Here is a 24,165-nt window from a genome sequence, read left to right as displayed (position 1 = left end):
GACCAATACATCTCTTTAAGTATTTGAAAGAACAACTAGACAGAATATCCACAAAGATATAGAAAACCTGAACGTTACCAAGCAGCTTGAACTAATTGACACTCCATACCCAAGCAACAGAATGTACATTCTAAGTGTATATGGACTCTTCACTGAGAGAGACCATATTCTGAGCCATAAAACAAAACTTATGTTTTTTAAAGAATTGAAATGATATGGAATTAAACTAGAAATCAATAACAGAAGGATTATGTGGAAACCCCCCAATATTTGGCAATGAGATAACACATGCTGAAATAACACATAGGTAAAAGCAGAATAAGAAGTAATAAAGCATTTTGAATTGAATGAAAATGAAAATAGAAAATATCAAAATTTGTTTCATGCAGTTAATGAGGTACCTATAGGGAAATATATAACATTTAATGCTTGTATTAGAAAAAAAAAAATGTCTCGATGGTCCATGCTTCCACCTTAAATAATTAGGGAAAGTTGAGTAAATTAAACCTAAAATAAGTAAATGAAACAAAAAATAAGAACAAAACCAGAAATCAATAAAATAAAAAATAGGAAAACAGCAGGGAAATAAATAAAACTGAAAACTGTTATTCTGAAAAGGTCAATGAAATTGTTAAACTCCACCCAAGAAAAAGAGAGGAGATACAGATCACCAATATGAGGAATAAAAGAGGACTCATCACAGGAGGCCCTAGAAATATCAGAAGATTATCTGCAAATTCTACAAACATCTTTATGCCCATGAATTCAAGAATTTAGGTGAAATAGTCGCCTGAAAGACATGAACTACTAATACTCAGGATTAAATTGGTAACTTGAATAATCCTATATACATTAAAGAAGTGTAATTTTCTATTAAAAACCTAAACAATTACTGACAAGGAAAATTCCATGTTTTACTGGCAAATTCAAACTTTTAAGGAAAAATTCATAGAAAGTCTACACAATCTTCTTTAAAAATACAATAGGAGAGGGGCGCCTGGGTGGCACAGTCGGTTAAGCGTCCGACTTCAGCCAGGTCACAATCTCGCGGTCCGTGAGTTCGAGCCCCGCGTCGGGCTCTGGGCTGATGGCTCAGAGCCTGGAGCCTGTTTCCGATTCTGTGTCTCCCTCTCTCTCTGCCCCTCCCCCGTTCATGCTCTGTCTCTCTCTGTCCCAAAAATAAATAAAAACGTTGAAAAAAAAAATTTAAAATAAAAAAAAAATACAATAGGAGAGAAAATTTATAAAGCCATTAAATGAAAGCAGCACTACCCTAATACCAACTAATCAATGTATACTGGCAAATAGACAAAAGAAGAAAAGCATATAATATTCAATATATGCAAACGTAAATTGTGAAAAAATAAAAATTTAATCATAATAAAAACCAGGCACCTAAAAACCTACGGATAAAAGCAACTTAAAGATGAAAAACTGAATGTCAAGACATTCAGGTAGACAAGGTAATGTATATATAACTCTCCTTGCATCTCCAAACTAAGTACAATTCAGCCCGGGAGATAATGCAAGAGGCAGCCAAAGGAGAACTCTGAAAGGTAGAAAAACAAAGGCGAACTGGTTAGAAATTACAGGAACAATAGGGTGGCAGGCCATCTTACATCCCCACCCACCAGAAGAATGCAATACAGGCCTGACTTTTTCTACCACCACCCCATCAAGAGAAGTCTGTCCACATGGACTCATTCCTTACCTATTTCATCTTGTGAATCCAAGTAATCCACATATAGTTTTCCTTCTGCCTGAAGATCTTTTGACATTTTTTATATCTACTGGCAGATAGATATGGCAGGTCTAGTGGCAATAAGCTCCCTCAGATTTTCTTTGCTGACAAATATTTTTCTTTCACTTTTAAGGAAAAACTGGATATAGATATAATCAGATGTGGAATTCTAGGTTGGCTAGTTCTTTTCTTTCAACAATTAGAAGATTTTATTATAGTCTTTTCTTGCTTGGATGGTATCTGAAGAGAAGACTCCAGTATTTCATATCCTTGTTCCTCTCTAAAAAAGGTGTTTTATTCTCTCTCTTACTTCAAGATTTTCTCTCTTCCTTTTTATGTCCAGAGTTTGAATATGATTTGCCCATTTTATTAATATTTATATCCTGCTGGTTATTCTGTGCGATTTTTTTTTTTTGAGAGAGAGTGCAAATGGGGAAGAAGGGCAAAGGAGAGAGAGAGAAAGAGAGAGAGAGAGAGAGAGACAGAGACAGAGACAGACACAGAGAGAGAATCCCAAGCAGGCTCCATGCCCTGTTCATAGCCTGACCTGGGGCTTGATCTCATGACCCTGAGATCATAACCTGAGCCAAAATCAAGAGTCAGATGCTTAACTGAACCACCCAGGTGCCCCTCTGTGAGTTTTTTGAAACTGTAGTTTGGTATCTGTCATTAATTTGGGGAGGCTTTAAATCATTATTTTTTCAAATATTCCTTTTGCCCATTTTCTTTTTGTTCTTTCTGCTATTCCAGTTATGTGTATGTCACACTTAGTGATATTTTCCACAGTTCTAGTAAGATTTTTTGGTTATTTACATTTGTGTTACCATTTCTGGTTTCCATTGACATATCTTCAAGTTCACTGATTTTTTTCTTCAGCTGCGTTGAGTCTAATGATGAATCTGTCAAAGGTATTCTTCATGTCTATCATTGTGCTTTTGATTCTGAGCATTTCCTTCTGATTTTTATAGTTTTTATCTCTCTGCTACCATTGCCTTCTGATTGTGCATGCTGTCTTCTTTCCATTGATAGCTTTGCCATATTGATCATACTTATTTTAAATCCCTTATGTGATAATTCCAAGATCTGTGTTATATCTGAGTTTGATTTTCATGATTGTTTTGTGTCATCACACTATGTTTATATTTGCTTATGGGCATGTCTTTTAATATTTGTAGAAATCCAGACATATTTTATAGGGTAATAGATAAACTCCTTTCATATGAGAATTTATGTTACTTTATCAGTTGGGCTGTATTTAATATTTGATGTAGCTATAGGTATCAGAGGCTTCAAATTTCTATAATGAAATTTTTTAAATTCCCTCTTATCTTTTGGGCTTCCCTTTGTACTGTCCTTAGAGAGTGTGTGTCTTGCAGTTCTTTAAACTGTAATCCATTGTTATTAATGTATCGTTTGTTTCATCTTAGGATAAATGGGAGGAGGACATTCTCTAATATTCTAATTAAATGTCAGTCTTTTAGTGGGCCTGTGATTCAGGAATGTTGCCTTTGGAAGTGTTTTAGAACTGTCCCTCTTTGACATGTCAAACATTGCCCTTCCTCCAACCACTGTTCTCTTTTCTGATTCCAGCATTCCTGGTCTATTCCTTTAAGCACCTTCCTCTATTGGTGATGCAGTGTGTGTGTGTGTGTGTGTGTGTGAGAGAGAGAGAGAGAGAGAAAGAGAGAGAGACAGAGAGAGAGACAAAGATAAAAACAGAGACAGAGACAGAGAGAGGAACGTTGGAGCAGCCTGGAGTAGGGTAGATGTCCCTTCTACTAACAAGGATAAGGCTTCCGAATTGCTTGTTGTTTGGGAGAAGGGTTTGTAAGGGTTTCAAGATACCTGCTCATCCCCTTCTCCTGTCAAGGCAGTGTTGGGAATTTTCCTGGATCCCTTCAATGAGAATCTGGTGGAGTTTCTAGAGGAAAATTGTACAAAAGGATGGAAGTTCTTATTATGATTGCAGTCCCCAACAAATCCCCTTCTCAGCCTCTAACAAATCACCAAACTTATTATGTGAGTGTTCCTGCTGGCTTAGGGCATCCAGTGATTTCTGCTTCAGGAAAGCAAATCTTGACAGCTGTATATCTATGGATGCGTCAGACTCTCCTGATCTTGTGACGATGATTTGGTCTGCAATTTTAATTCCCAGATAGGTTCAAGAAAAGTCAACAGTTTTTTGTTTGTCCAACTTTTTCTTACTGTAAGGAAAACCTCCAAGTGCTTTATATATCTGAGTTGACTTGGAAAGCTTTTGCTTTTTATAAAACTCTGCTTTCTTACACTTACTCAGGCCATTATTTTCCAACAATCACTTTTTTTTTCACCTTAGCTTTTTTGGAGCCATGTGAATGCTGCTATTCCTGCAGGTGCTGCCACTGGATCTCATCTTTATAGATAAGATCTATTTGGCCCAATATATTCACCTCCATGACTTCCTCCACAACATATTACAAAAAACTACTAAATTCCTCTTTTCAACCCTGTCTGCCTTCCTCAACTCCAGACACATTGTTTCAGATTCATCTCAGCATCTTCATATTCCAAACTGAAGTTGTAATGTTACCCCCACTCCTCAGTCCCCCAAACACTCCTTCTTATATTTATTCCCTTAGTTTGCACCAAATATCTCCTACTCAGTTATCAAAATTGTACACAAGTCAACCTTCACATTTGAGCCCATATACCAAGTCAGTGGCCACACCCCAATCCATCACCATTACTGTTTCTCAGTAGATTTTACTCCAGGCCAAGGCAATAATACGATGATATGCTTCTCTCACTAGTCTCCACCCCTCCTGCCTCGGCTCTGTAGTTATCTCACTATTCTACAATTTAGCTTATGTTCTTCTCCATAGTTATATTCTTCAGGCCTTCCTGTTGTCTTCCAAGATAATCTCTTTTATGAGGTTCTCCATTATCTGGCCCCCACTGCCCTGTTCCTCCCAAACACAGCTTCACATGCCCCTATGGTCTGGTCTCATCAAGCTTCTGAAGCAGGCTATTTTCTTAAGCTTTTTACCTGCTTTACCCTCATCTGGTCAGCATCCTTCTCTCAAGGTAATGGCAACTAGTACTATATCTTCAAGATTCAGCTGTCAAGTGGCTTCTTTCTGAAAGGCTTCCGTGGCCTTGTGTCAGGAGACCCTCTTCTGTGCTCACAAATCACATAAGTGATATTTCTATTTATGCCCTCAGTAGTCTTTGAGCATACTGAGGGCAGGGCCTGTCTGCTGGGCCCCAGAGTACATATTCAATAAATATTTGCAGAATTAATGAAAAGGATGAATGAAAAAAAAAAAACTGTCATTGAACCCTGTTCCTCTGAAGGACCCAGGAAAGCAGCCCTCAAGTGAGATAGTGATGACAACGTGCTTGTAGCTTGGTCTACCACTTGCTCCCTTGGGCACCTTGTCTGTTGCCTTGGATGTGATCACAGCTCTGAAGCTTACTGTATAGCTAGGGATGCATTGACAGATGAATGATGAAGTTTAGTCTGATTTCCTAACTCTGAGGCCATAATCATGTGAATTCATTAGCTTTGTGCCACATCTGTGAACTGGGAAGGATGATAGTGATAACAGATTTCACAGCCATTCTTTTGATCTGGATAATAACGGGACATTTCCACAGAGTACTCACCCTGTCCCTTTATGTGAAACATATGGAGAATGTCACCTAAAACTTGGACAAAGGGGAAATACTTTGATGGGTACATGCTCAGTATTTCCTGGGGTCATGTTAATTAACATTAATCAGAATGCCAGATTATAATACCAAAAATGGTCATTGTCTAAATGCTACAGGGAGAACTTTTGTAAGGAAAAAAAGAAAAAAAAAAAAAACCAAAAGCACTTGATATCCAGGCACTGGTTGTATCTGAATAATAATAATTATGCAGAAAATTGTGGAGGGCAGGCAAAGGGAGGAAGAGGGTAAGATCAGGCTGCTGTGAGGTGAATGACCAGGTGTTCTGAGAAAGTGGTACCAGCTAAATATAAGGGAAAAATAACTGTTTAGATAGCACCCAAACATAACTATTTTGAAAGTCTATATGGAAATTTTGTGTTGGAAATGTTACTATATTTTAGGGAAGCAGAATAGCATACAGGTATTTTACAATATATTTATATACAGTGTTATGCTATATGCTTTGAAAGCATAGATTTGCGGTTCTCATTTGGACTTTATTCAGTCCTCACCACTGAGCAAGGTATTTAATGTCCCTGAGCCTCAGCTACTTGTGTAATGGAGATAATAACAATACCCACCTGATATGGTTATTATGAAGACTAAATTAGGTAACCTTGTAAAGTTCTTAGAACAGTGCTTGTACATGTTATGCACATTAGAATCTTAAGTATTTACATCATCAACATCACCATCTTTATTTATTTGTCTTCAAACAAAAACCATCCTAATAAGTTTCATTCCTTTCTATAGGTCTGCATTGGGAGCTGAATATTGCTGAATTTAATGCATCATATTAGGACATCTAATGTCCAAGTTTCACTTTATAACCTACTCTAAGTTATACATTCTCCATTAGTACTAATGCCATAAGAAGAAAAAAAATTACTTATTTTATTCTTGCTGTCCATTCCCTATCATCTGTGGTATTGTCAAATATTTTTCTTCTTATAAGATTCAGTATATGGAAAGGAAAATCTGGTACTCCAATTCTTGACAGCCATACTTTCTATGAAGAATATATGTTTGGTTTGTACACTTTTTGGTGGATATTAACTTTAGACATTTGTGATGAAGTTGAGGTTGTACCAAGCACCCTTAAGTGTCTACTACATAGCACATTTAAGGCTAGATGTGAGAGCCAAGAATGATATGTTGTCATTTTATACTTCATGGAGAGATGGTCCTATTCCTCTTTTGAACATATTGATTAAGAAAGAAAATAAGGGGTGCTTGGATGGTTCAGTCAGTAGAGCATGTGACTTTTGATCTCAGGATCATGAGTTCAAGTCCCATGTTGGGCAAAGAGCCTACTTAAAAAAAATAAATATATATTTTTTAAGAGAAAGAGAATAAGGGGTGCTTTGAAATTTAGTGAGAAAATTTCTAGTGGGTTTTAGGTACACTGGTAGTCTCTTAATTCAAGGGCAAGTAATTCTTTTCAAAAGTATAATCTTTCTTCTGTAGCTGACTCTTACCTATCTTAAGAAATCTGCTTGATACTTTCTGTGTAAGCCTTCCTTGGTATTAATGTTGTAGGATAGAGCACATAAGGTGCTGGTTGGGCTGTTTTGTACTTTTTTCTGGATATGCATGCTGTAAATTCTCTTCCTTTTAGAGGTGAATCAGACTGATCATTCTTTTTAGAGTATCTTTTGACAAGGTTGAGAGTCAAAGCACAAGTACACAAGCCTGGTGATGTATGTGGATGCTCCTGTTATGAACATTGTCAGTCCTGTTACTTGACAGCTTATAGATAGAAAGACAGTTTTAGTTGAGTCTCATCAAGTCACTGCACTTGCTGATATTTCTGTTGTTATAGTTAATGGCAGTTTCATGGATTTTTGAATTTAAAAATGTTTTATATAAACATATAGACAAGAAGAGCAAAAATAATTGCTGTATATTCCCAGAAATACACTTTCTGAAGTCTTAACTTTTTAAATAAAATCATGTTAAGGAATTCCCATAGGGTAACTGAAAAATCCTGATACAAGCAGAACATAGTTTTAAATCAAATTTGATTTATAGTAGATAATAGAAACCAATAAATGTACCAGGAAAGGAGACGTGCTGAGGAAGCAGTTCAGTCTTTTTTTTTTTTCTCTCTCTCTCAAGGTATCTCATTTGATTGTGCTATTTTCAGAATGACATTCTGCTTAGAGCAGAGGAATTCAGATGAACCCAGATATAAGGCTTCATTCGGTGTGGCATGATACCCCTCTCCTTCACTTCATCACCTTGCAGCTATTGACAACCTTATCTTCTCTGTGGAAGGTAGTTACTTGTCAGAGAATGCCTAGTTCCTGATCTCCCTCTATACACTAATTTAAGAAATTATGACCACGGAATTCTTGTGAAAATTTTCAAGGGCTTTGGGGTTTTAAAGCTTAATTTAATCTCTTGATTCATTTCATTGAGTAAAAGTCGAGTACTATCCCATGGGTACACATTAGAATCAACTGGGGAGCTTTTAGAAAATATACATGGATTCCCATCCCCACTTGAGGCATTCTAAGTCAGGACCCAGACATCAATAGTTAATTTAAAAACAAAAAACAAACAACAACAACAACAAAACCTAAAACACCTCATCCAGGAGATTCTACTATAGTGTCAACATTGAGAACTCTGCAAGCTCAGAAGAGACATATGTACAACAGAGTTTTTAATGCTACCTTTCTAATTCCTAGACTTTGGTCCTATATAGTTCTTGCATCTGAGCATTTATTAAAGATTTAAAATATTTAAATATAGATTCCTTAAAAGTGCTTTTGCACAAAACTGTAGTCTGCAGAATGTGCTACATCTAAATAACCTTAAGGAATTATCTTAGAAACAATATCCTACAAAAATCAAGATGTACTTCCATGGTTACCAAATACTAAAAAATAAGAGATAAAGTGATCTGTTTAATTAGTTAAGATGATTTTCCTTTAAAACACTTTACATGAGATGAAGGACGATGTTTTTACTAATTTTCCGAGAACAGATGTAAGCATGCAATATTCTGAGATTCAGATAGAACTGCACCTCCCAGGCTACCTCCCAAGGCACCTCCCAAGAAATATCTTAAATCTGGAGATCTATTTCAGATAATTTTTCAAGCTAAATGCATTTTTGCTAATAATATGCAAAATACATTTTATGCCCACAAGTAATGTGTTTAGCTTACCTACTTTCTTCTGTCCTCAATCATCTTTGCAGGAGTCTAACCACTGAGAAGGTAGAGGAGCATGGCAGGCACTTGGTGACCACACTGAGAGGATATGGGCTCTACTCATTATCTCACAACCCATAGTATGGATAATAACCTAGCTCTCCCTGGAATAGGAGAGCAACAGCTGGGCTCTAGTTCAGGAGCAGCTCATGCAGCACTCATGAAATAATTCATGGACAGCTACTATAAATGAAATAAAACATATACACACAGAATGCAAAATGAGGGAATTTCTGTCACCTTGTAGGTTTCTGGGGTGAAGGACAATAGCTTTGTTCAATGCAATAATCTTTTCTTGGCTCTCTGCTTAACAACTATATTGACCGGGGTGATGAGAATAATAATGCCAAAGCACAATGGAAGAAGAAACAGAGTTGAGTATAATCTTTTGAAGAGCTAGGGAAAACATTTTCCTTTGTCATCCATCTTTGAGCTACCAAGGGAGGAAGACCTCTCCTCATTGTCCTTCCTCCCCTCACTCATGTGCCTGGGTATTTATTAGTGTTGCTTTTATGGCTGTGCAAGAGTTTGGGCACACATGTGAGAGGGTTTAGTTCTTTCTGCACCTTGGCCTTCCTGCCATAATAAACAGGAGTCAGCTACTTTGTGTAAACTCACTAACTTCTTTTTAATGTGACATATCTACACCAATTACAACAGGAGTTTTTAAGCCCAGTCCTACAATTTTAAATAGAAATAATATTCTTCCTCTTACCAAATATTTATTGAGAGCCTATTATACACATCGTACTGTTCTAAATACCAAAAACATTTTGCCATATAGAAAACCAAAAATCAAAAAAACAAAGTCTTATAATTACAGTTGACCCTTGAATAACATGGGGCTTAGGAGCACTGACCCTCCACACAGTCAAAAAATCTGTGTATACCTTTTGACTCCTCAAAAAGTTAAATAGTACCTACTGTTGACTGTAAGTCTTACCAATAACACAAACAGCCAATTAACACATGCATATTCTATATGCTGCATGTATTATATACTGTATTCTTACACCAAACTAAGCTAGAGAAAAGAAAATGTTATTAAGAAAAACATGATAAAATAAATTTACAATATAGTACTTATCTTTAAAAAATTGTGTTTAAGTGGGTGGCTCAGTCATATAAGCGTATGACTTCAGCTCAGGTCATGATCTTGTGGTTAGTGAGTTCAAGCCCCGCATCGGGCTCTGTGCTGCCAACTCGGAGCCTGGAACCTGCTTCAGATTCTGTCTCCCTCTCTTTCTGCTCCTCTCCACTCACACTCTGTCTCTCTCTGTCTCTCAAAAATGAATGAACATTAAAAATTCTTTTAATTGTGTATAAGTGAAACTCTGCAGTTCAAATCCATGTTGTTCAAGGGTCAACAGTACATAAGATTTACTTCATGGTTTCATGAAGTATAAATTATGTTTTTTCTTTGTCGGCCTTGTCAAGGTTTCTAGCTTCCTCCACCCTATCTTATTTGAAGCTGTTCTCTTGTTACGCCATTCCATATTGAGCAGTCTAATCAATCCTTCATCTTTGCACAGCTATTACCACTCAACTCTACTCTTCATTTCTAAGGTTTTTGGTTTTTTATTATTCATTGTTGACTAGCATCTCTGAACTGACTTTACAACAGAGGCATAATAGATGACTTGTGTCTGCTTCCAGATCTGTATCCTCTTCATTCTGACTTGTGAATGACAGACCATCTCTCTGAAAAATACCAGAGCCCTTTACAGCCAAAACCATATTCATATGTGATTACATAACACACAGTTGGTAGGAAAACATAAAATCGATTCTTCAAGCTAGGCGGGAACCAGTAAGAGTCTGTGCTGGGAGCATTAGAAGAATAGTAAAGCTCATTTAGTCCAGTGATTGTCCAATGTCTGAGTTCTACAGAGCTTCTAGAAGTGATCACCCAACTTTATTGATTTATTCAGTTCTGTGCTCTGATTTGAGGTCATTTCAACTAACTTTAGTGAATACAGTGGAGAATAAAAGTGAAGAAGAAAATGTTTCTTATGTGACTTTTATTTGATCACTTATATACCCTGGTATTTCCTGCAATTGTGATGGTTACCATCAGTCTCTGACAGGAAACAAGTGGCATAGTGAAGGAAACTTTAATGAAACATCTATTCACTCAACATGAACAGAGTTATAGAAGATGACAAAGAATGGTGACACACTTCAAGTCCAGCAACAGTAAGAACTCCAAATTTCCCACAGGCCTGCAGGGGCCACTGGGGAGAGGGACCACTAAATCTTATAAAAGTAACTGTAGCTCTAAGAGAAAGTCACAGCACATAAACTCCCAGAAAAGTGAAGTAGCCACTGCCAACCCAGAAGCCCAGTATGGAGAAGTCTAGTGCCATGATGGCACTCTCTCCCCATTCCCCATTCTTTTCAGCCCATCAAGAAGCCAGAAGATGAGGGTGTCCACAGTAGCTCTCCATAAATCAGCACATCCTGGACATGGATGGATGCAGAAAGTGGAAGGTGGACCTAGAAAAGCAAAAACAGAAAACCGGCATCATCCTCCACTTTTCTGTATCAACATCCAGTTATTTCTATGTTTGTAAGAAAAACAAGTATTTCATTATTTTTTGATAACTGAGTAATATTTCATTGTGTGTGTGTGTGTATATATATCACATATTCTTTATGCATTCATTAGTCAATGGACACTTGGGCTCTTTCCATAATTTGGTTATTGTTGATAATGCTGCTATAAGCATTGGGGTACATGTATCCCTTCAAAACTGTATGTTTGTATCCTTTGGGTAAATACCTAATGGTGCAATTACTGGATCATAAGGTAGTTCTATTTTTAATTTTTTGAGCAACCTCCTACTGTTTTCCAAAGTAGCAGCATCAGTTTGCATTCCCATCAACAGTGTTAGAGGGTTCCCCTTTCTCTGCATCCTTACCAACATCTCTTGTTTCTTGTGTTGTTGATTTTAGCCATTCTGACAGGTATAAGGTGGTATCTCATCATGGCTTTGATTTGTATTTCCCTGTATCTGTTAGCCATCTGTATGCCTTCTTTGGAAAAATACCAGTTCATGTCTTCTTCCCATTTCTTAACTGGATTACTTATTTTGGGGATGTTGATATGGATAAGTAACTTATAGATTTTGGATACTAACCCTTTATCAGATATGTCATTTGCAAATATATTCTCCCATTCTGTAGGCTGCCTTTTAGTTTTGTTGTTTCCTTTGCTAGGAAGCATCTGTCTTTTGATCACCAGATCCTCTAAACTTTTCAAGCCTAGGAAAGTAGGGATAGACACAACAACTCCTGATATGTGCTATTTGGGGCAAAACTGACATATTCTGTGGGTATACATCCCACAGACAGGTTTAAAAAAAGCAATACTTTCTACCTAAGATAAATCAAAAATAACGTGTATAGTTCTGGTCTCAGAATAAATAAAACCATAAGAATTTCCTACCAGTTGCTGATTCTCTAACAAAAATAAATTCAATCTTCATATCTAATAACTGAATGTATCTGAAGATATGCCATGCTTTTATGGATATGGTAATCATGTGAGAAAGTCACTCTTTCTTCATCATAAACAGATTAAGTGTAAACTCATTAACCTTGACAGTTTTGTAGAAGTTTTTCCAATTTGAATGCGTGCTATAATTTGACTTGCTGAGTCTTCTGAAGTCTGACTTTCTTGCACTCTTCAGGGAAATCTCTATTTTTGCTTTTCTAAATGCTTTTATATTACACTCTTCTTTTCACATGCCCCTGGACATCTCAGTGACCTGTCGGGTTCTTAAAATTTTGGACAACTAATTTCTCAGCCTTGGTTATTCTTGGGCCTCACCAGCGTTGTTTATTACATTCTACTTTCAAGATCCATTTAGCATGATAACATCACTCACTAGAATGAACTAGTGTGATGTTCTATGGATCATTAACATAATCAAGATCTCTCCAAACAATATGTTGAAAGAAAATAAGAAAGCAAATATAGCCAGGGGTTAAAACAAACAAACAAAAAGGTGCATTGTTGTCCTTATCATGTGAAGCAAACTGCATGAAATAATTATCTTTGCTGGTAAGATTTAGAATATTAATTCATTAGCTACATAGTAGGTTCCAGGTACTACAAGGATTTACTCTAGTTAAAATATTATCCTGAGCAATATCATTATCCGAGTAAGTATTCAACAGACCTTAGTCATTTTCTAAGATCCTTCCAATTTTTGCACTGATAATAAAAGAAAACTAAATGAGATGTACTAAAAATCACAAACCCTTTATCTTTCAGAAGATGTATAGTGCCACTAATCTCTGATATTGCCCCAGGAATATGGTTTTGCTTTGTTAAGTGACTTAGAGAACAAGCATTCTAGGGGCTTTCCTCTATCTGGATTTTCCTACTTAAATAAGCATTATATAAATCAGGAAGCCAATGTGGAGACTCTGCATGTTACTAAGTATAAGTATTCCCAGTTATATTCTAAGACTTAGAAAATTACTACAAAGTGTGTCCACATTACTACGGGATCCAATATGAATTGAATTCAAGCCAAGTACATTTCACTTATATATGGTACACACTCCGAGTGATGGATCGCAGTGGCTTTCCAGGGATCTTAGAGCAGGAATGTGGATGTTTTCCTTTCCTTAATAGGCAATAATTCTGGCAAATAACTCCAGTAAACTGGCAAATAACTCAGCATGACCTTCTGGGGAAGGCTTAGAAGAAGGTACACAGTACATACCTGGAGCTGTGTGGCCAGGTCCATCCTCAAAATGAACCAGCATACTCCTCAATCAAAGAACCTCAATTACGTGAACTGGCCTTAGGTCCAATCACTAAGAAGAAAAGTCTATAAGACTCCATAAGGCAACTGGTGTCAGGTTTCTGCCCAGTAGGCTTAGAGTTTTTCTGCCTTGAAAATATTTAATCAACATGGTAGTCCATTTTATTTTTAAGAAATCCATGGTCAATTCAAATATCATATGATTTCACTCATATGAGGACTTTCAGATACAAAACTGATGAACATAAGGGAAGGGAAGCAAAAATAATAAAAAACAGGAAGGGGGACAAAACATAAGAGACTCTTAAATATGGAGAACAAGCAGAGGGTTACTAGAGAGGTCATGGGAGGAGGGATGAGCTAAATGGGTAAGGGACATTAAGGAATATACTCCTGAAATCATTGTTGCCCTATATGCTAACTAACTTGGATGTAAGTTGAAAAAATAATTTAAATTAAAAAAAATCCATGGTCAATCAACCATAACCACAGTTATGTGGGTCAAAACAGTTATTCAGAGAACTGTTGTGTCCTTCAATCCCCACTACCATTCTAACAACAGTGGGATAAAAATAATAGCAGAGCATGACCTGGAGAACTACAAGAGATAGACTCTCTTTAGGGAGAAGCACAAAGGGAGACAAAATGGTGAGACAAAAACAGCATATCTCTAAAGGTATTGAATCAGAGGCCTCTTGTGCACTGAGGGTAATCGTCGTAATAACAAACTTCAAACCCAGACCAACCTCTGACTAAATTAATGCAAAATTTCATACACTTCAATTATACTTCTGGGTATGCATCCAAAAGAATTGAAAGCAGAATCTTGAAGAAACATTTGCACATCTATGTTCATAGAAACATTATTTATTATAGCCAAGAGATGGAAACAACATAGATGTCTGTCAATAGATAAATGGATCAAGAAAATGTGGTATATTCATTCAATGAAATACAATACAACAATAAAAAAGAAGGAAACTTGATCACATGCTACAATATCAGATGAACATCGAAGACACTGTGAAGGGAAATAACCAGTCATAAAAGGACAAATACTGTATGATTCCATTATATAAGGTATCTAAAATAGTAATATTCATAGGTATAAAAAGTAGAATGGAGGTTACCAGAAATTGAGGATAGGGAGTAAAGGGGAGTTGTTGTTTAATGGGAACAGAGTTTCAATTCTTCACAATGAAAAAGTTCTGGAGATCTGTTTCAAAATAATGTAAATATAGTTAACACTACTGCACTGTACAGTATAAATGGTTAAGATGGTAAAATTTATGATATGCTTTTTTTAACCACATTTTTAAAGAGTTTACACTAAATGCTTAGCAGAAGAAAGCGCATGCTCATCTCCAGGCATGAAAACTATTTACCTCAATATCTAATACCCTATAAAATGTCTGACATTCAATAAAAATTTGCAGAATAAAAACAGAAGAAAAAAGTCTGATGAGACAAAGCAATCAGAAACAAATCCATATATGACACAGATGTAGGGACTATCAGGGAATTTAAAGTAATTATTATTAATGAAAAAATAGAGAACATTTAAGATCCAAGAGGTCTTCAGGAGAATGAAAGGATATGAAAAAGAATTTTAAAAACACAGCTACAGATATGGAAAATATCTTCAATAGACTTATAATCACATTCAACACAGTAGAGCAAAGAATCAGTAAACAGAGAGAGTGCAATAAAATTACTAAAGGCAAAGAGAAAAAATGAGTAAAAGAAACAAAACAAAACAACAAATAATGAGCAACCAAAAATAAACAAACTAAAACCTATTAGCCAACAAAAAACAGAACAGAGAGTTCAAGAGATATGTGAGATAGCATATGAGTAGCTGGAAATTCCAGTAAGAAAAGAGAGATTGGGTCAGTGAAAGAGTTGAAAAATAATGATTGAAAATTTTCTAAAATTAAGGATACATACCAAAACACTGGAGACACACACACACACACACACTGCACATAATCTAAAAGGGAACCAGGATAAAAATGAAAATAAACTTCTCATAAAAAATCACACAAACAAGAAAATAAATGGAATAATATGTTTAAAGTGTAAAATGCTAAAAGGAAAATAACCTGTCTGTGGGGAATAAGTTTAGGAATTCCCTGAGTCTGAGCAGATGGGTTAACAAGGCAGAAAGAATTAGAAAGCTGTAGGATGTATGCACAAGTTTGGGTAAACAAGATTAAGTAAATAAGCTTAGGTAAACGGGGTAAAAGCCCCCAGTATAGGACAAGTGGGGCAAAGGTCCCCAGTATAGGACAAGTGGAGCAAAGGCCCCCAGTACAGGACAAAGGTATAGGAATAGGGAATGCCAGGATGAAAACATCCAAGATGAGGCAAACAAGGTTAGGTATTGGGGCAGAAATGCCCCCCAACACAGTACAAGAGCACAAAGCTGCTTCCACAGGAAGGAAGGACCAAATTAGGTAAACAGGTAAATAGGGCTATAGAGGCAGCAGGGCAAAGTTGCCCAGAGCAGAGCTAATTAACAAAAGAAAGGTGCCTTGTTGACCCTGAGGTAGCATGCTCTATCTTTCTTGTCTCCTAGGTCGGTTTAGGTAAACGGAGGTGGAGCCTCATGTTTGCTGTAAACAACCTTCCATCCAGCACCACAATCTTGTTTTGTATTGACCCAAACCCCTAACACCACATATCTCCAAAACCTCCTTTCCCCCAGGCCCATGAGTTAATGTTCACTGTTTCATTGTCCCTCTGTGCATGCCCATGATGCTTGTAAGCCTTATGATCCTAATAAAAACGGAGTAAGGACTCTTACTCAGGGCTCTTGTCTCCTCCCTGACATCAACCTCCCTCTCATTTTTAATCCTGCATCCCGCTTTCTTGCTGGACAAGAGAGAACATGAGACCCAGGGTCTATGGTACCTGTCAGTCCAGAACTATTGGTATATTTTGGTATTATCCTTTAAGAATGAAGAAATATGTGGGGCAACTGGCTGGCTCAGTTAGCTGAGCATCTGATTTCTCATGTCATGATCTCAAAGTTCATGAGTTCCAGCCCTGAACCAGGTCTCTGCTGTCAGTACAGAGTCCACTTTGGATCTGATTCTCTGCCCCCCACCCTCCCCCATCTCCCATTTCTCTCTCTCAAAAATAAACATTTTTATCAAAAAAAAAGAATGAGAAAATATGAAATGACATCACAGTTGACTAGAAATTCTATGAGATTTGAAAAAAGTATAGGGATGTACAACCACAGTAGACAAAATATCAGTAAGGTTATATATAGATGACCAGAAACATTATCCATCAATCTGATCTAATTGACATTATAAAAAAATCCACCTAGTAATGTCAGGTGATACATGAAACATTCACCAAGGCATAGCACATCCCAGACCATAACAAAAAAAGTTAAAAAATTTATAAATATAGAAATCACACAAAGTATATTTTTAACCCCCTAAAAATTTAAACTAGAAGTCAGTAAAAGAAGATATCTGACAAATCCCAATATTTTGGAAATTAAAAAATGCTAAAGTTAACCCATAGGCTAAAAGGAAGTCTGAAGAGAAAATGGAAGTAATATTTTGAAATAAAAGTAAAAAACAAAAATGTCACCAAAATATTAGCAAACTGGATTCAACAATGTTAAAAGAATTACACATCATGACCAAGTGGAATTTATTCCAGATATGCAAGGCTGATATGTCATTTGAAAAACAATTAATATCATACATCACATCAACAGGTTAAAGATGAAAAATAATATGATTATGTGAATAGATGCAGAATAGACATAGATAAAATCCAACACACATTCATGATGAAAATTCTCAGCAAACTAAGGAATAGAGGGAAACTTTCTCAAAGGTATAAAAATTATCTAAAAAAAATCCTACAGCTAATATCATACTTAATGGTCAGAAGCTAGAGGCTTTCTTGCTAAGGGCAGGAACAAAGCAAATATGTCCTTTCTCAACTCTCCTGTTCAATAGACTACTGGAAGACCTAGACAATGCAATAAGACAAGAAAAGGATTGCAAAAAAATAAATAAATAAAACCATCTTTGTTTACATATGACATAGCTGCCTATATTGATTGTATAATCAACAGAATCAACAACAGAAAAACTAGAACTAGCAAGTGATTGTAGCAAGGTTGTAGGATATGAGGTTAATATACAAAAATCTATTGTTTCTTATATATCAGCAATGAACAATTAGAATTTGAAATTTAAAATGCAATACAATTTACATTGGTACTCCCTCAAAAGAAATAGGTATAAATCTAACAAAATTTATATAAGACCTATCAATATATGTGCAAGACCTCCATGAGAAAAACCAAAAATATAAAGAAATAAAGGAAAGTTAAATAAATAGATATTCTACATGTATGAATGAGAAGACAATCTTGTCAAGATGTTAGCTCTTTCCAACATGATCTGTAAGTTCAATGTAATCACAATAAAAATTATATCAAGTTATTTTGTGGGTATCAACAAGATGATTCTAAAGTTTATACAGAGAGGCAAAAGATCCACAAAAGCCAATACAATATTTAAGGAGTACTGATTCTACACAACTTCAAGACTTACTATAAAGCTACAGTAATCAAGATAATATGGTTTTAGTGAAACAATAGATAAATACATCAATGAAACAGAATAGAGAGCTCCCCTAAAGACTCTCATAAATATGGCCTGACAAAGGAACAAAATCAATTCAATGGAGAAAAAAACATCTTTCAGCAAATTAACATCTACATTAAAAAAAAAAAAACAGACCTTACACCTTTCACAAAAATTAACTTAAAATGGATCATAGGCCTACATGTAAAATACAAAACTATTAAACTACTAGAAGGTAACAAAGGAGAAAATCTAGGAAACCTTGGATTTGATGATGAACTTTTAGACAGAACACCAAAAACATGATACATGGAAGAAAAATTTGATGAGTTAGGAGCACCTGGATGGCTCAGTCAGTTAAGCATCTGACTTTGGCTCAGGTCATGATTTAGTGGTTTGTGAGTTCGAGCTCCACATTGGGCTCTGTGCTGACAGCTCAGAGCCTGAAACCTGCTTCAGATTATGTGTCTCCCTCTCTCTGCTCCTCCCCTGCTCTCTCTCTCTCTCTCTCTCTCTCAAAAATAAATAAACATTAAAATTTTTTTAAGAAAAATTTGGTGAGTTAGACTTCATCAAAAATTTTAAAAGTTACGCGTTGCAAAAATATTATTAAAAAATAAGACACCACAGACTTAGAGAAAATATTTGCAAAATGCATATCTGATAAAGGGCTGGATTCCAAAATAACAAAAACTCTTAAAACTCAACAATAAGAAAACAATCCATTTTTTAAAATGGATAAAAGATCTGAATAGACCTCTCACCAAAGAAGATATACAGATGGCAAGTAAACACATGAAAAGATGCTCAACATCATGTGTCATTAAATAATTGCAAATTAAAACAACAAAGAGATAACACGATACACATATTGGAATTTATGAAATTGAAAACACCGACAACACCAAATGCTGGCAAAAATATGGAGTAACAAGAATTCTCATTCAGTGCTGGTGGGAATGCAAAATAGTACAGCTACTTTGGAAGACAGTTTGGAGGTTTCTTACAAAGTCAAATATATGCTTACCATATGATACAGCAATTGCACTCCTAGGTATTTACCCAAATGAGTTGAAAACGTATGTTCACACAAAAACCTGCACATGGATATTTTTAGCAGTTTCATTCATAACTGCCCAAATTGCAAGCAATCAAGATATTCTTTAATAGGTGAATGGATAAACTGTGGTACATCTATAAAATGGGATAAAAACAAATGAGGTGTAAAACCACAAAAAGACATGAAGAGAACTTAAGTATATATTATTAAGTAAAAGAAGCCAATCTGAAAAGGCTACATATGATCCCAATTATATGTCTTTCTGAAAAGGCAAAACTACAAAGATGGTGAAATTTAGTAGTTGCCATGGGTTGTGGGGAAGAGATATATGAATAGGCAGAGCACAGAGGATTTTCATGACAGTAAAACTATCTTGTATGGCTCTGCAATAGTGGATTCTTGTCATTATACATCTGTCAAAACCCACAGAATGTATAACACAAAGAGTTAATCCTTATGCAAATTATTTGCCTTAAGAATATATCAACATTGGTCAATTGTAACAAATGTGTCACACTAATGTCAGATGTTAATAGTAGTGTAAACTCTATATGTGTACCACAGATATGAGAGGTAAACTGGAATTCTCTGAATCATCACTCAATATTCCTGTAAACCTAAAATTGTTCTAAATATTAAAGTATATTAATTTAAAAGAAGAAAAAAGAGAATGAAAAGAAAACATCAAAATTTAGGAAATACAGATAATTTAGTAAATACACATTCTGTAGTGTTATAGAACCAAGCTGGCGGAAAAACCAAGTGGCACTCAGAGATCTTGGTGATCGGAGATTTATTTAACACCTATGGGCTCAGAGGAGACCATTTCTCCAAAGATCTGAGCGACGAATAAGTGGGGAGGGTAATTTATTGTCAGCTTCCATATCTGTGGGGGTTTTTGCACGTGCAGCACACCAAGGAAGAAGATCCCAGAAGAGGGATCTCTAAGCTAGAGACCAGAGCTTGTTTTAGTCCTATCAGCCATCTTTGGTGTACTTTATTTACTTCTCCAACATTTCCCCCTCCCTTTGATGTCTTTAAAAAAAAAAACTTTTAGTAGGCATCACCTTTCAGTTTTACAGGTTGGTACTCTTGGAGGGCTAAGATACGTGCAGTAGTTTGGCGAGCAACATTGTTTTCAATAAAATGTACCACAATATTCAGTATATAGGGGCAGATGGATACAAGAAAAATTATGGAGAGAGGGTCCTGTCAGGGCAGGAAGCCAGGATGCCCAATCCATGAGATCCCATCCTTTCCATTGATTGATACTTTCTTGTTGTCTACATTGAATTCTTTCATTGAGTTCCTTAACCTTAGTTGTAAGTATTCCTGACTTACAGCTACATTCCTCCCCCAGAAAAATGCAAGTCCCTCCTTCTTCTGAAGTGAGGAGGTCAAGGGCTCACCTATTTTGGAGGGTCATTGCCGCCAGAGAGTTTATTTGGCTTTATAAGGTTACCAGAGAAACTGCCACCTGTTCCACATCTTCATTTAGCTCTTGAGATAGTTTATGGTACAGTCCTATGGATGAACCTATGCCTCCTATTCCAGTTCCTATTTCTGTTGCAATTCTTGCTCCTATCAGGACGGGTAGCAGGATTGCCCCTTTAGCCCAGGACTTGGGGATAAAGGCTGTTAGGAACCGATCTTCAGTGTATATGGATATCTCTGGGAGAGAAAGATGGAATAACATATCTGAGTCCAATTGGCCTCTAAGCATTGGTAGGCCAAATTAGAACACAGATAGAACACCCCAGAGGTTGAACATAGGGTTGTATTCATCTTAAAGTTATATTTCTTCCACATAGAGAAGTGCCATTCATACCTTCAGGGACTGTACAGATTAGATTGTTGGCATTTATGAGACAGATCCCAGTGGCCAGTGGTCCAATTAAGACAGAGGTGTTGGTTTTGAGATTTTTCAGGAGCTTCCAGGTCAAAGAGTTGGGAGTGGCTGAGGGGCAAGCACATCCAGCAGGTTTGGGTGTGATTATCTATTTTATGGAGGACTTGTAGAGTAGTGTTGGCCCAATGCCAGAGTGGGGGATTGGTAAGCATCTGATTGAAGGCTGAAAGGTTCAAACCCTGGTAGGCTGCTGGGGGAGTAGTCGCCTGTATGGCTTGTATTACCCTATCCTGGGTATCCTTTATAACCATTTGAAGGACCCTGTCTTGCACCCTTCCCCCGTCAGAGATCCCCCATTGAGGAAGGTAAGTGTAGCAAGTGCGCTTCCCTGTCTGGAGGCCCTTGTTGTGACATGGGTTCCTAACATTTTGGGTTATCTCTACTGTCCAATACTTAGTCCTTGGGGCACTGGGTGACTGACAGTGTGTGTTTTTCCCTTCTAGCAATCTTTGTGGAGGGAGGTGAAGGCGCTGAATGTTCTTGACACCGTTATTGTCATATAACAATCCTGGGGGCAAAGTGGGTAAGAGGCTGTTGTGAGGGTGAGAGAGGTTATCATAATATACAGGCAACACTTAAAAATCCTCCCATCCAGAGGAGGTGTGTGAGACCCAGCATGAATCTTTTGTCCCATGTATAGCTTGTTGGTGCAGTCTCTATCAGCCTAACAGTAAGAAGTAAGATCAGGGATATGACACAAGTAAGGGGCAAGGACTGGCAGAGTTGCATCCAAATCCCTGGGTTAGGTTCACGTATTGATTCCCCAGGCTTCTGCTGTTCGCAGGCCATCCAGCTTCCAGGTTGTGGCTGGAGCAGGGCTGGAGGTCTCAGGGGCCAGTTTCCCTTTTGAGGGTCAGTTTAAGTGGGTTGACTGGATCTGGATCATTTTGCCAGGTTGTGGGTTCTTCTGAGTTGGCCTTCTTAACTCTGGAGTGATGGACCCATGGGGTGATACCTGAAACTTTTAAGGGCTGTAGAAGTTGCTAGAATAACAGTATGAGGCCCAGTCCACCGTGGTCTAAGAGGTTTCCTCTTCCAATCTTTGACCCATACAGAGTCTCCTGGCTGAAAGGGGTGAACGGGGATCCCTAAGGAAATTGGGACCTTCTCTATGGTGTCTCTCTGTAACTTCTTTAGGACTGCTCCCAAGGTCTGGAGCTATTCTCTTATTCCCTTGTCTTCAATCTGGGTGTAGGTCTCCTTGGAGTTACATGGGGGGGGGGTGGCTAAACACGGGGGGGTGGCTCATATAATAACTCAAAAGGGGAGAATCCCAGTGCCCCAGGCATGCATTGGGCATGCAGGAAGGCCAGCGGTAGTAAATCTGGCCATGGGATATTAGTCTCTTGGTGGAACTTAGCCAGGGTTTCCTTGAGGGTGCGATTCATCTTCTCTACTTTCCCTGAGCTCTGGGGTTGGTAAGCAGTATGCAGTTTCCAGGTAACGTTGAGGGACTTTGTCAGGGTTTGTATAATATCTGCCACAAATGCAGGTCCATTATCACCGTGTATGGTTAAGAGTAGACCAAACCCAGGCACAATCTCCTGTAGAAGGGCTTTGGCCACCTCGTGACTTCATTCCATTCTGGTCAGGAATGCTTCGACCCATCCTGAATATGCACAGATTATTACAAGAAGATACCTGAACCCTTTTATTTGGTTGTATGTCGGTAAAGTCCACCTCTAAGTCTTCAAAAGGGGTGGCCCCCATCTTTTGTGTGCCAGGCAGGGGCTATGGGGCAGAACAAGCATTGTTTTGGCAAACGTTACACATTGTTCACTCACAGCTCGGCATAATGCTGGCAGCTGGCTGTTATAGTAGTTCTTTTTGAGGGGGGCCTCTAGTGAAGTTTCCCTAGGTCGTGAGTTGGTGATATTCCTTCATTAGGTGTTTCCCCGTAGATGATGGGACAAAGATGTGTCCATTTGGCATAACCCACCATCCCTCTTCGCTTAGTGTTTCTCTTTCTGTTGAGGCCCAATTTCTTTCTTTGTGTACTGGGGTGGAGAGGCTTCCCTCTGGGGCACAAGAGTCACACTGTAGGTAGGAGCTTCGCCTGGGTCACAACAGGCAGCCGCTCTGGCTGTTTTGTGGGCCAAGTGATTTCCTCAAGTTATGGGGTCGTCTCCTTTCTGATGTCCCTTACAGTGTAGTAATTTATGCTGTCAGCTTCCATATCTGTGGGGGGTTTTCACACATGCAACAAACAAAGGAAGAACCCGGAGGAAGAGGTCTCTAAGCTAGAGACCAGAGCTTGTTTTAGTCCCATCGGCCATCTTTGGCATACTTTATTCAACAGTAGGAGGAAATTTATAACATGAAATTCTTCTATTAGAAAAATTAGCAACTTCATATTCCACAAAGAAAAACTAGAAATGAGAGAAGGAGAAAATTAAAGCTAAAATAAACAGAAAGAATGAAATAAGACAAATTCGAGCAAGTCAATACACTTGATAACAGAAAATGGAAAAACAATAAGGAAAATTATCATAGTTGGTTCTTAAAGAGATCAGTACTATGAATACACCTCTAGTGAGGATCATGAAGATAAAGGAAGGTAAACACAAATTACCAATGTCATGAAATAAACAGGCAACCTCAATACTGATCCTACAGGTATTAAAAAATAACAGAATCCTGGAGCGCCTGGGTGGCTCAGACAGTTAAGCATCCAACTTCTGCTCAGGTTTTGATCTTGTGATTCCTGAGTTAGAGACTCACGTTGAGCTCTGTGCTGACAGATCAGAGTCTGGATCCTGCTTCAGATTCTGTGCCTCCCTCTTTCTCTGCTACTCTCCTGCTCATGCTCTGTCTGTATCTCTCTCTAAATAAATAAACATTAAAAAAAATAACAGAATCCCACAAACATCATTGTGACCTTAAATTTGAAAACTTATGTGATATAGACCAATTCCTTGGGAGCCTCAAATTACAAAACTCACTCAAAAAGAAATAGATAACCTGAAAAGCTCTATACTTATTAAATAAATAGAATTTGTAGATAAAAACTTTGCCCAAAAATATAAAAAAGCAAAAGTCTCTGTCCAAATAGTTGACCAAGATGACCAATAAATTGATTTAAAAAAATTGTGGCATATAATACAATGGAATATCATTCAGCAATAAAAACAAATGAGCTGGC

The 24,165-nt window shown here is 37.3% G+C and overlaps 1 long non-coding RNA gene across 1 annotated transcript in view; it reads right to left on the bottom strand.

Annotated features, from left to right (window-relative positions):
* Window positions 1-10,658: 10,658 nt before the first annotated feature.
* The window catches only part of LOC123582629, a 49,246-nt gene continuing 35,739 nt past the window's right edge, over window positions 10,659-24,165 (bottom strand). Inside the window, exons 3-4 of the long non-coding RNA XR_006704491.1 lie at window positions 23,638-23,847; window positions 10,659-11,150 (exon numbers count right to left, since the gene is read on the bottom strand). This is a non-coding gene — a long non-coding RNA (uncharacterized LOC123582629). The remainder of the gene's footprint in view (window positions 11,151-23,637; window positions 23,848-24,165) is intronic.

Source organism: Leopardus geoffroyi, chromosome B3 (genome assembly GCF_018350155.1).
Source record: "Leopardus geoffroyi isolate Oge1 chromosome B3, O.geoffroyi_Oge1_pat1.0, whole genome shotgun sequence".
In the NCBI taxonomy this organism is placed as follows: Eukaryota; Metazoa; Chordata; class Mammalia; order Carnivora; family Felidae; genus Leopardus; species Leopardus geoffroyi.
This window is presented reverse-complemented; position numbering and strand designations above follow the sequence as displayed.